The 12,338-nt window shown below is 33.4% G+C and overlaps 1 long non-coding RNA gene across 1 annotated transcript; it reads left to right on the forward strand.

Annotated features, from left to right (window-relative positions):
* The first annotated feature begins 1,427 nt into the window (after positions 1-1,427).
* On the forward strand, positions 1,428-11,824 carry LOC134267451 (uncharacterized). Its single transcript, XR_009992160.1, has 3 exons — positions 1,428-1,524; positions 8,785-8,906; positions 11,455-11,824. It is a non-coding gene; the product is annotated as an uncharacterized LOC134267451 (long non-coding RNA).
* The last annotated feature ends 514 nt before the right edge of the window (positions 11,825-12,338 follow it).

Genomic DNA, 12,338 nt, shown 5'->3' on the forward strand with positions numbered 1-12,338 from the left:
CTTCGAAAACATAAAAATTAGCAAATTTTTGTAAATACTCAAATTTATTGCTTATTTGTAGCATGTTTATCTAAAAATGCAGAGTGTATACTAAAAAAAAAAAAAGAAAATGAAATTTATTAAAAATCTCGTTGCGTCACTCGTCGAGTCAAGTTCGCGGGAAAATTCCACGAGATCCCGTGGCCATGAGCAATGTGATAAATTTGGTAAGTAAATATTAATTAAATTAGTATAACAATCTGAGGAAGATGAATGTGGGTACACGTAGGATATGTTATAATATAACAGTTACAAACTGTAGAACACCGCCTTTGTCTTTTTACATTAAAAAGAAATCAGTAGTATAGCTCGAATTTCCTCTAATCACCAAATCTCACTTGTACATGTGGGTCTACAGCTGGCATCGTTATTAACAATTATGAGTTAATGTAAGTATAAGTATAGGCTAAGCATAAGCTTCAATTAATTTGCTTTGAATGGCTATGGATTTTAGCATGGGACCCCCCCCCCCCATAAAAAGGGGAAAAGGGGGCTGCAACTGAAGTTCAAAAAATAACCCACCCCCAAGAGAATATGGACCCTTCCTCAAAAACACAGATCCATTTGTAATTGATATGAAAAGTCACTCGAGTCGAATGAAGTTTTAAATGTCGACCACCAACATTTTAGGGGTCTTAGGTTTTCCAACATCTAACTTTTTAGGTTTATTAAATAAATACGTCCAGTTTTGTCTTTTTTTGTAACTCATTACGGCTAAGACTTGACATCTGCTTATGCGGTGAAGAAATCTATCATTGGAAAAAATATTTGATAGTGCACATGTAGCAAAGCTCTGTAGTACGCAGATTTTTCTTTCGAAGCCCCGTCCCCTTCCCCACATGGAAAACCCTTGCTACAGGCCTCTATCATATGAAGTCTTTAACTTTCACTGTTCAAAAGATATGACAAAGATTGAATTTTCCAGAAAAAAGCTCTTTTTAGCGAATAGGTCACAGTCAAGGAAACAAGATAAAAATTTAATAAACCTTGTTGTCATTTGAAAGAGCTTAATTAGTGGAATATGCATACCAAACCTTGAAGTCTCTGTCTATCATAATTCAAAAATTATGGCAAAGGTTAAAGTTTGCAGACAAATAGATAAACAGACAGACAGGACAAAAACAATATACGTATCTATATATCCACTGCATAAAAAAACTTTGAGCCTTACAATTCACTTTGATCTACTTTACAAGGAATACCCTGGGCAATTTAATATAAATAATGACTTTTGAATTTTGAGTGGCTGATGTTGATATTAATCAACATTTATACATGCATGTTTTATGGGCTCATAATACGTACTGTTCTTTGAAACTGTATGATATTCAGTAAACCACACAAACTCATATATTTAAATATTATGAAAATACATCGGGATCAGGATCCCACAACGGATCCTTTAAACAGTTTAAAGTGACAATTGGTGTAAAATAAATACTTTGAAACACATACGACTAAAGCATTCCAACTATTCGACTACCGGTAAGCTGTCTGAGTAAAATTGACATCTCTGTTATAGACCTATTGATCAGTGCAATATCAATTGATATAATTTGATCATAGTTGTTCAACTGCATCAACATTTTTTGTCCTTTCGTATGATCTTGACCTCAATTATTAGCTCACCCGAGTCATTGTAAACTTTTCGCATTTTCATCTAGACTTCTTCAGATTTTACTATACCGTGAGTGTGCCAAATTTAACCAAACTTGGCACGGAGTATCCTTGAAGGGCCATGTCCTCATACATATAAGTATGAATTTGTGAAAAATTAATGGCATCTTTTAAAAATCTTCTTCTCAAGAATCACTTGGTCTGACAGGAAAGATGACACTCATGTTGAATCATCCTCTGGTAGTGAAGATTCAATTTTGTTTAAATCATGACCCCAGGGCAGGGTGTAGGAGGAGCCATAATAGGGGGTCAAATTTTAACATAGGAAAACATTAGGAAAATCTTAAAAGCAAAACCATGATTGTCGTAATAATATTTGTGAAAGCATTCTCAGGTGGCATACATTTTAGCTTACTGAGATAGAAAAATAGGGAGATTCAGACCTCAAAAGAGATAGCAGCTAGTGTGCAGTGTGTTTTACACATTGGATTTACAAAGATATAATAGTTTTTAATTCACGCTAGTCACCTCACCATTTCCATCCCATGTGATTTTTATGTGCCCGAATCAATAGATCTGAGACGTATATTGTTTTTTTCCTGTCTGTATGTTTGTTTGTTTGTCTGCAAACTTTAACCTTTGCCATAACTTTAGAAAGATAAAACTTAAGGTTGATACATGTACTTCATATTTGGTATGCATACTAATTAGGTTCAAATTCTTTCAAATGACACCAACATTAATGACATTGTGACCTTGACTGTGACCTATATGCTAAAAATAGTTTTTACGTCTGCAAACTTGAACCTTTGCCATAACTTTTGAACCATGAAAGATAGAGACTTCATATTTGGTTTGTATACTCCACTGAAACGTTCTTTCAAATGACACCAAGTCAATGTCCTGGTGACCTTGACTGTGGCCTATATGCTAAAAATAGCTTTTTCATGCCTTTGTCATAACTATTGAACCATAAGAGATAGAGACTTCATATTTGGTGTGCATACCACTAATCAAATTCTTTCAAATGACACCAGGGTCAATGACCTTGTGACCGTGACTGTTACCTGTATACTAAAAATAGTTTTTTTTATTTTGCTGCCAGGCACATATTGTCTCTCAAACACAACCTGATTTTTAGTCTGGCTCACCAAAATGACCACCTGGGATGAGTTGAGAATATTCAATAATGATGTTTAATATTTTAAAATAGACTTCTTAAGACCATGAAAACATTGTTTCCTGTAACCAACCCAATCGACCCATTCAAATTGCAGCCGCATAATTTTTTTTCTTTCTGCCAAATCTGTGTTCAATCAAGCAGCTGATGAAATTTTTAACAAAATTTTAAATGAAGTTTGATTAAATCACCTGAGTCACTAATGTGACCTATTGTTATCTGTTTTTGTCTGTCGTCATCTGTCATGTGTTTTATAAAATAATATACAATTAATTACCCCTTGTGAGGTCAACATGGTGAAATAAGGACCCGAGACCTGACCCACGAGGTGACCTGACCTGACCGAGGCCGCAACGCGGCCGAGGTCAGGTCAGGTCATCGATTGGGCCAGGTCGAGGGTCCTTATTTCACCATGTTGAACTCACAAGGGGTAATTAATTGTTTTATTATACCGATATATATTAAAAAGTCGACCTGGCCCTCGACCTGGCCCAATCGATGACCTGACCTGACCTGACCTCGGCCGCTATGCGGCCTCGGTCAGGTCAGGTCACCTCGTGGGACAGGTCTCCAATAGGCCTATAAGTCTTGAATTGGTTTTCACCATGTTGAACTCACAAGGGGTAATTAATTGTTTTATTATACCATAATATATATTGAAAAGTATGAATCTCTAACCGTTATCAATTCTTTCTTTGATTTGAACCCTGCAAGGGGTAATTAATTGTTTTATTATACCGATATGTATTGAAAAGTATGAATCCAATTCCTTCTTTGATCGGGATCGGGATTCGCTACACCCCGTGTAGTGAAGTTGTTTACATCGACGTCTGCAAGTCGTGTAAGTTTTTGCATCATGATTTACTGATTAAAACAATATTTGGTTCATAGCGACATACATTGTTATAACTAACGATTAATTTTCCTCTACAGTCAAAATCTAACACAGAATTCAACTCTTTAAAGAGCCGCCTCTACATTACATGAACTGAATTGTAACGAAATATTGAAACGATAAAATTTTATCTTATTGTGTATGGTAATGCAAAACGGACCATGCACAATTTTAAAAACATGTTGTTTTTTTCGAATAACTATTATCTTATGCATTTACTTCACTCAAAAACGATTTTTTGATTAAGCGGTCATTTTTAGCGGTCATTAAAAATAATGACCGGGTCATTATATCCCACGTGCAATGATTCCTAGGTCAGAATTGCTTTAAACAGTACCATTTGGAGTCATTGTTGTGTTTTAAAGTTTTCTTACCAGCCAATCAAATTCGAGTATTACCAATAGAGGTATAATAATAACATTTAAACATTTTCAGCTTCTTCTCTACAACTGTAGATCTCTTTTCAAAGTAATTTACTATAAGCCCAGTGTTAACCAAACAGTTAACTTGCATGGACAATGTATGTACCATCTTAGGATGCACTCTACCAGGCTTGCCTCGGATGCTGAATCTGACCTACGTTTGCCGGATCATGATGAGCACACAGGTTAATGTTTTTGGTCCACTGGTTTCATTTCCAAGTAACTATGACCCAACAGTGACCAAACTTGCATGGATGATACATCTAAGGATGCATATTACATGTACCTGGCAGGATACATGTTATTGCTTTTGATGCATAGATGTCATATGAACATTTTCAGCTTCTTCTCTGCAAACGTTCAACCAGTTTCAGCAATTTTGGCACTAAGCATCTTAGTATTATGGGTGAAGGGAAACAAAAATTGTGAATTTCATGGTCCCTGCAGCTGCCCCCCTGGGACCTGAGGGATGGGGTGGGTTCAAAACCACTAAAATTAATGCAATCTTAAAAATCTTCTTCTTTACTCCAGAATTCAAACAAACTGATGGCATGACTGTAATAAGCATTGAGTCCTCTAATAAAATTGTGAAATTCATGGCCCTAGGCATAGGGATTCTAGTGCTATGGTGGGGCTATATAGATTATAAAGTGACAATGCATTAATTATTTGAAAATCTTCTTCTCTGATGCTGGGTACTAAACAATTTAACTACATAGTTACATAGTTATGATGAGAAAGGGTGCCTCTTATAAATTGTGAATTTCTGATGATGGCCCCAGGTTCAAGGGTTCTGATGTTACATGCATGTGTAGGGTGGGGCTTTATCGATTAAATAGTGAAAATGCATTGATTTTTGAAAATCTTCTTCTCTGCTGCTTAGGTATTAAACAAACTCAACTTCATACATTGTTATGATTAGGAAGGGTGCCTCTTTTAAAATTGTGGATTTCATTGCCCCAGGGTCAGGCGTTCTGGTGTTATGTTGGGGCTCTATTGATTATGTATACAGTAAAACTTGTTTAGTACGAACACGGATATAGTGAATTCACGGATAAAGTGAAGTTATCTTTGATCCCCCGCTGTATGAATTTAACGAATTCCTTGTATGGATATAATAGGTCCCTGTGACTTCGTTATAACCAAGTTTTACTGTACATGTGTAGTGAAAAATGTCTTTACTAGTACTACTGGAATTCAAGCAGTCAAACTATATTGGCATGATTGTAATAAGCATTGAGCCCTCAGCGCTCTACATGAATTGTGAAATTCATTGCCCCAGAGGCAGGGAGTCTAATGCTATAGGGTTGGGCTCCATTGATTGTATAGTGAAAATGCATTAATTAATTTGAAAATCTTCTCTTCTATTGAGTATACATGTATTAAATAAACTAACTATATATAGGAAGGGTGCCACTTCTAAAATTGATAATTTCATACCCACGGCCCTAAAATGGTGATAATAGTTTGCATAAATTCATTTATCTTCATTTATTGGGATTAAACAATTTTGCCTCATGCATACATACTTTTTAAATGCACATTTGGGATGCATAAATTTAGAATATTTTTTAATTGAAAGATCAAAATTTCCTACTTTAAAAATCATAACAATACTTTTAAAGAAAATTTCATTTCTACATTTTACTCACTTATTTTAGCTGAACAAATTATTCTTATTTATTTCCTATTTATGTAAAAAACATTCTTTTCATATAGTGTCATATTTATTCCCACAAAAAACTCCTCTATATTATAATAATCAAATAAGTGCTATATAATATTGTAACTAAGCTTTTAAAAAGAAATTTCATAATATTTTTTGTTTTTGTGTACCATAATTTTTTTGAAATAAACTTTTTTAATGAAAAAAATAAGGCATGGAATCATACTATAGCCCCATCAAATCAACTTGACCTGAAAAAATCTTCAATTGGTCAAGTTTATTTTAAGACTTTTTGAAAGCATTAAATAATGAAAGTGTCTATTCCTCAAGTATAACTGGAAAATTAAGCAAAATCTTGCTCTATTACATGTATAAATAAAACTATATATATAGGAAGGGTGCCACTTCTAAAATTGATAATTTCATGGCCCGGCCCTAAGACTTGGTCATGGTTGATTATGAAGTTAAATGCATAAATTCATTGAAATCTTTATTCTCTGCTGCTGGGATTAAACAAACAAACAGCCTGTCACTACATACATACTGTAAAAGCACAAATATTAGTGGGAGATTAAATTTCCTTTATTTCGTTGTTAACAATTATCAACGAAATTAAATCCCACAGGAAATTAAATGCCCACGAAACTATTTTTGATGACAAATCAACGAAATTTTATCCCCATGAAAATTTGTGCTTCTACAGTAGTTATGAAGAATGGCTCCTCTAAAATTTTATTATGAATTTCATGGCCCCTGGTCAGGGGTTCTCGTGTTAAGGTGTCTCTATTTATAATGTAGTAAAAATACATTCTTTGAAAATCTTTCTTCTCAAAATTTGTATATTCCCCGCAAACAAAGTTTATACGTATATTATTTATATATAAGGACAGGTCCGCCTATAAGTCGGTTGTATAAAATAAGCTTATATCATAGAGACTGACCTCATATAATACCATTCATTTTATAGCTCGCCTATAAGTCGGACATAGAGTTTTGGACCAGAAATTAACTCCCAAAAATCCAACTTATAGGCGAGTATATACGGTATATAGGAATCACCTTGTCCGTCTGTCCGTCTGTCTGTGCAATCGTGTCCGTTCCATATCTTTCTTACAGAGGGACATTAGAATCTAACACTCCACACTAAGATAGCTCATGACCTAAGGGTGTGTTGTGACCTTGACCCAAGGTCATTTGGGGAAGTTCAAGGTCACTGGAAGAAAAATTTCATAATTCTTGTCTGGTCCATATCTTTCTTATGGATAAAAATTTATAATTCGTGTTTGATACATATCTTTATTATGGAAAAACTTTCTTCTGAAAAACCCAGCGGGGGGTATTTTGTCCCGTTTGGACAGTTCTAGTTGTGTTAGGGTGGGGTTCGATCTATTGATCATATATTGAACATGCATTAAATCTCTGAAAATCTTTTCCCCTGCTCCTTGGTTTTAAGCAAACTAGCTGCATACATTTTCATGATTAGGAAGGGTGCCTCTTTTAATGGATTTTTGTGGATTTCATGGCCCCAGGGTCAGGCGTTCTGGTGACAAGGTGGGCCTTTATTGATTATACAGTGAAAATGCATTAATTCTTCAAACATTTTCTCTGCTGCTGGGTACATATATTAAGCAGATGTCTGAACTACCCATATATATATTAAGCTATGATGAGTAACAGTCTTTCCATTTATTCGTGAAATGCCAGGTCCCTGGGGTAGGGGTACCGTAGAGTGGAAGGGGGCTCTAATTATGTACTGAAAATATCAATTAATGCTTTGAAATCTGCTCCATGGTATCAATTAAACACTTATATTTATATGAGCAATATGGTGCCTTTTCTAAAATTGTGAAATGTGTGGACCCAGGGTCAGGGATTCCTGTGGGGTGGGTCAATACTACATATGTTATTTATATTGCAGAATATTACTGAATTAACAGTTAAAATGCATTTTTTTGGTTCCCCTACTCTGCCTATAGGTATTAAGTGTCTGAACTAAGCATGCTATATATATACCAGTTATGAGCACTCTGGTGCCTCTTTCAAAACTGTGAATGTCATGGCCTCTGGTTTAAAACATGAACCAACTTCAAATGTTGGTAATTTGTTACATGATGCTCAGGTGACCTATAAGGCCTATGAGCCTCTTGTTTCAGATATAAAATACTTCTAAGAAAGAAATTATTATAAAATATGTCAACCTACTCAACAATCACTTTAAACATAAGGCCAAAATAAATAATAGTCTTGTTACCTGCTAACTGCCTGAAAAAAATAGGGTAGGTAGGAAAATTATTTATTTTTTCCAATGGTATGTGTTGGATATGAACTATTATAAAACCAAATTAAACATGTCATAGGTCAATATTTTTATTTGAAATTAAGTAGTGTTTTATGAAATCCCATATTTAAAACTTAAATTTCATGAAATACCACTTGAATATGTATTTTTTTTTACTTTTGGATCATGAAATTTCCAATCCCCCCCCCCCCCAAAAAAGTAAATAAAACTTCACGGTAGGGTGCCATAAAATAGGGTAGGTTTGGTAGCAGGAAACAAGATTATTTTTATTTTGGGCCTAAAGAGTAATAATCATCACTGTTGACCTGAGGTAGTGCACATGTAGATTCAAGTTTGTTCAAATCATGACCATCGGGGGTAGGATGGGGCCACACTGAGCGATCAAGGTTTTACAAAGATGTATATCATGTATAGGAAAATCTTCTTCTCAAGAACAACAAAGCTAAGGTGTGCGATGTGGCCTATTGGCCTCTTGTTTAAAAAAAAGCAAGTATATAAGCGATGCAGGTCTTTTTTAAACCGAATTACGGTAGTTACCCTACCAGATATCCACTCATTCTCTTTGTCAATGACTGAATTCACAGTCAGGTAAAATACATAGTTTGACAGAATTTAAAACACTAAATATGTAGATAGGGACACTGATATCATTCCAATTTACTTCAGACAGTCAGCAGACTTCATCCCCAGCAATTCTGAAGCAACTGCATAAGAACTAAAAAATTACAGTCACACAAAAAAGGAGGGATGAATCGCAGGCCCACAGAAGAGTATCAAAGTCTTGCAAAGTAAGATTTATTGTGTTTTCATCATTTAACATGAATATTAAAAATTTAAAATTACAAATTTGATACCTTCAAATTCTATTTATTACTGATTGTCTCATCATCATTGTCTTCTCCACAAATATAGTCCATTAATATGATATTGACAAAATTTAAAAAATTTCAACTAAATATATATGTTGTGTGTTTTTTTTATTCATTATTGAAAAAAAATGGAATGCTTTGAACATGCATACCTTCAAAGATATTATTATACTGATACATGTATTGAAAATGATATTATTTACTTGACTGAGTTAATTTTTCACCAATTTAAGATACACATTGCTAAACATGAAAAGTATCTTGATTTTTAGTGTACATGTATAATTATAAAATTTATGAAAAGTTGTACTATGAATGCAGGTTTACAGGAATATAACAATAACTAGATGCTTTAATGATTGTGAAAGATTCCTACAAAATCTTTGATAAAAAAAATCTCGATCTGAAAAGTTGGCAAAAATCAACCAAGTAACATTAGAGTGTACTAAAAAGTTTCTCGTCTTTTCAAGAGGAACAAATTTATTGCAACCCTGAGGGGTTGGATTGTTAAAGGTAACTTAAGGGGACCGACTGTGATTTTATTGTGCAAAAACTACAATAGCGAAACTCTTCATTTTTATACCATATATAACTTGCATTAAGTTCAGTGTACATGCAAAGCTTGGGGAAAATCTACCGTCCAGGTATTTTTGAGGGACCATCTCAAAATACAGGCACCTTTAATAGGATTATGTAGGAAAATGCCAATTTTCAGCACTTATAAAGCAAATTATACAAATACTACAATAGACTTTTTGTTAAAACTTTAATATTTGATTAGACCTAGTTATACTATATTATACAATATATTTAAGAAACACAAAATTCTACCATCTTGTTACCAGAGGGGGAATCTCCAAATGCCAAAAATTAACGAGTTTTCCTGTTTTTATAAAGTACTACAAAATATGGGTTCATATAATGGAATTATAATAAAATAAAGGATTCATATGAAAACATTACAAAAAGGATTGAGATATTCTCAAATTTCTATGTTTTAAATTTCAAGAGGGTATGTTTATTACTGTTTCTTTAATAACATTTTTATTAACCCCATCTTTAAGAGCTTCAGTTTATCATAACGTCAAAATCACACCGTAACAACGTCAACCTACCTATCAATTGCAAAATTGGTTTAAAAATCAGTTAAATAAATATGTAATTATATTTTCATACCTAAATTTTCTTAATTTTGTTTATTTTTTATTATTAAGTGAAAAAAGTTGCTTTAAAAAGTGAATTTTAATACACTTCATTTTACTCTGATGCGCGAAATATTGTGCAATTGAAACCATTATTGAAAATTATTGGCCCCCTTAATCAAATTAGAAATTTTGGAAAGTTAATTAGAATTCTTTTCCTCCAAATTTTTAGTATAATTTCAATCTTAACACAAAAAGAAACGAAATCAAGGATCATTGTTTTATTTATTGATGTTTTAGTATTTCTTGTTTTATTAAATTAATTATGCTGTTTTAGTATTTCAAGTCCAACAGCTTATTTTTAGCTCTACTGGTCAGAGACCAAAAGAGCTTATGGGGTAGTACAGTGTCCGTCGTCCACCCGTCTAGCTGTCTGTCTGCTTTAAACAATTTTTCAATACACTACTCCTCCTACAGTTTTAGTCTAATTTCAATACACTGTATAACTTGGCACACAAGCAGACTACACTAATTTAGTGCATCAGTTTTTGATTTCGATGAACAGTGTTGCCATGGTAACTCCAGGTTACTAAAAATACAAATTTCTGTGAAATTGACCTTTAAAATGCCACTCCTCCTACATATTAATGGTCTGATTTCAATATAACTTGGCAAACAAGTAGACGACACTATGACATATAAAATGCATCAGTTTATGATATCTATGAATGGTGTTGCCATGGTAACTTTAGATAGAAATTTCTATGAAATTCCTTTAAAATGCTACTGTTTCTACACATTTGGTATGACCTCAATATAAATAGGCACAGAAGTAGACTACACTGAGATACATAATTTAGTGCATTGGTTTTAGATTTTAATGAATGGACGTTGCCATGGTTACTAAAAATAGAAATTTCTGTGAAATTTATTCAAAATGCTACTCCCACTACAGTTTTGATCTGATTTTCATAAAATTTGTCAGACAATTAGACTACATTATGACACATAATTTAGTGCATCAGTTTTTGGTTTCATTGAACGGTTTTACCATGGTTACTAAAAATAGAATTTTCTGTGATATTCCTTTAAAAAAGCTACTCATCCTACAGATTTGGTCTGATGGCAATGGCTTTTCTCTTCCTTTGTTGCAATTACAAACCAGTAGAGCTATAGTCTCGACAGAGACTTCTGGTTCTCTTCCTTTATTAATTCAAACCAGAAGATCTACAGTTTTGATTTCTTTTTCATCATTAGTTTTCAGTGTAACATTTTGGGTGGTAAAGCCATTTAGAGTCGTACATATCCTTGTTTTCATTTTACAGAGATCGAGCTACAAGACTCAAACAGATGGTAAAATCCCTCAAGGACGAGGCCTTGTAGGGCATGTAAAAAGACAAAAACTGAAAGTGATGACTGCAGAGTTTTTTTTCATCTGAGGAGTCTGAGAAAGCACTTCATTGTGAGACGTCTACCCGTGCCTCATTCAGTGCCTTCAAGGACAACATTGAGAAAGCTCAAGTGAAAAAGCTAACACCTTAACACAAGAGGCGGATGAAGAAGTGTGTGGTCTTGTAGATTCCGGTATCAAAGAGACCTTTACCAGAAAACTGCTCCAATTTGTGAGGAGTGAGGAAGAGAGGGATTGACAATGTGAAACTTTAATTACACTGAGTAAATTTTACTTATACGATTTTCATGAATGGATCTATTGATAATGCATTTAACATTTAAGTAAAAGGTTAAATTTGTAAAACGTTTAAAATATTAAAAGTTCTATCCCCCTTTGAATACAGATTAAATGTTTTTTTTAAAAAAGAGGATCAAATGCTTAATATAAGAAAATTTTGTAAGTGAACATTTGTTTAAATAAAATAGAGGAGAATGAATTTCATTTGTTTGAGAAATGCATTAGCCAAGGAATTTCTCACTGCCTATATCTATTAATTTATATTCACTTTATTACTATTTTCTTGAAATAATTTTATTAGCCTAGTACCTGAGGGGGATTGATTTTCTTTGTCTTATTTCTTGCCATATTTATTTATCATAGATTATTTATGAAAAATTTATCTCCATTCATTTTTTTAAAATTATTATTTCTATTTCCAAATGAGTGTATTGTCATTGTGCTTTTAATAGTAGCTAATACAAGTATTTATGTTTGTGTGATTAAGTTATATTCATCTTATTGAAAATTTTGGCCCAA

The sequence above is a fragment of the Saccostrea cucullata genome, unplaced genomic scaffold (genome assembly GCF_032062105.1).
Source record: "Saccostrea cucullata isolate Sc308-1 unplaced genomic scaffold, CSIRO_AGI_Scuc_v1 ctg18002, whole genome shotgun sequence".
Classification (NCBI taxonomy): domain Eukaryota; kingdom Metazoa; phylum Mollusca; class Bivalvia; order Ostreida; family Ostreidae; genus Saccostrea; species Saccostrea cuccullata.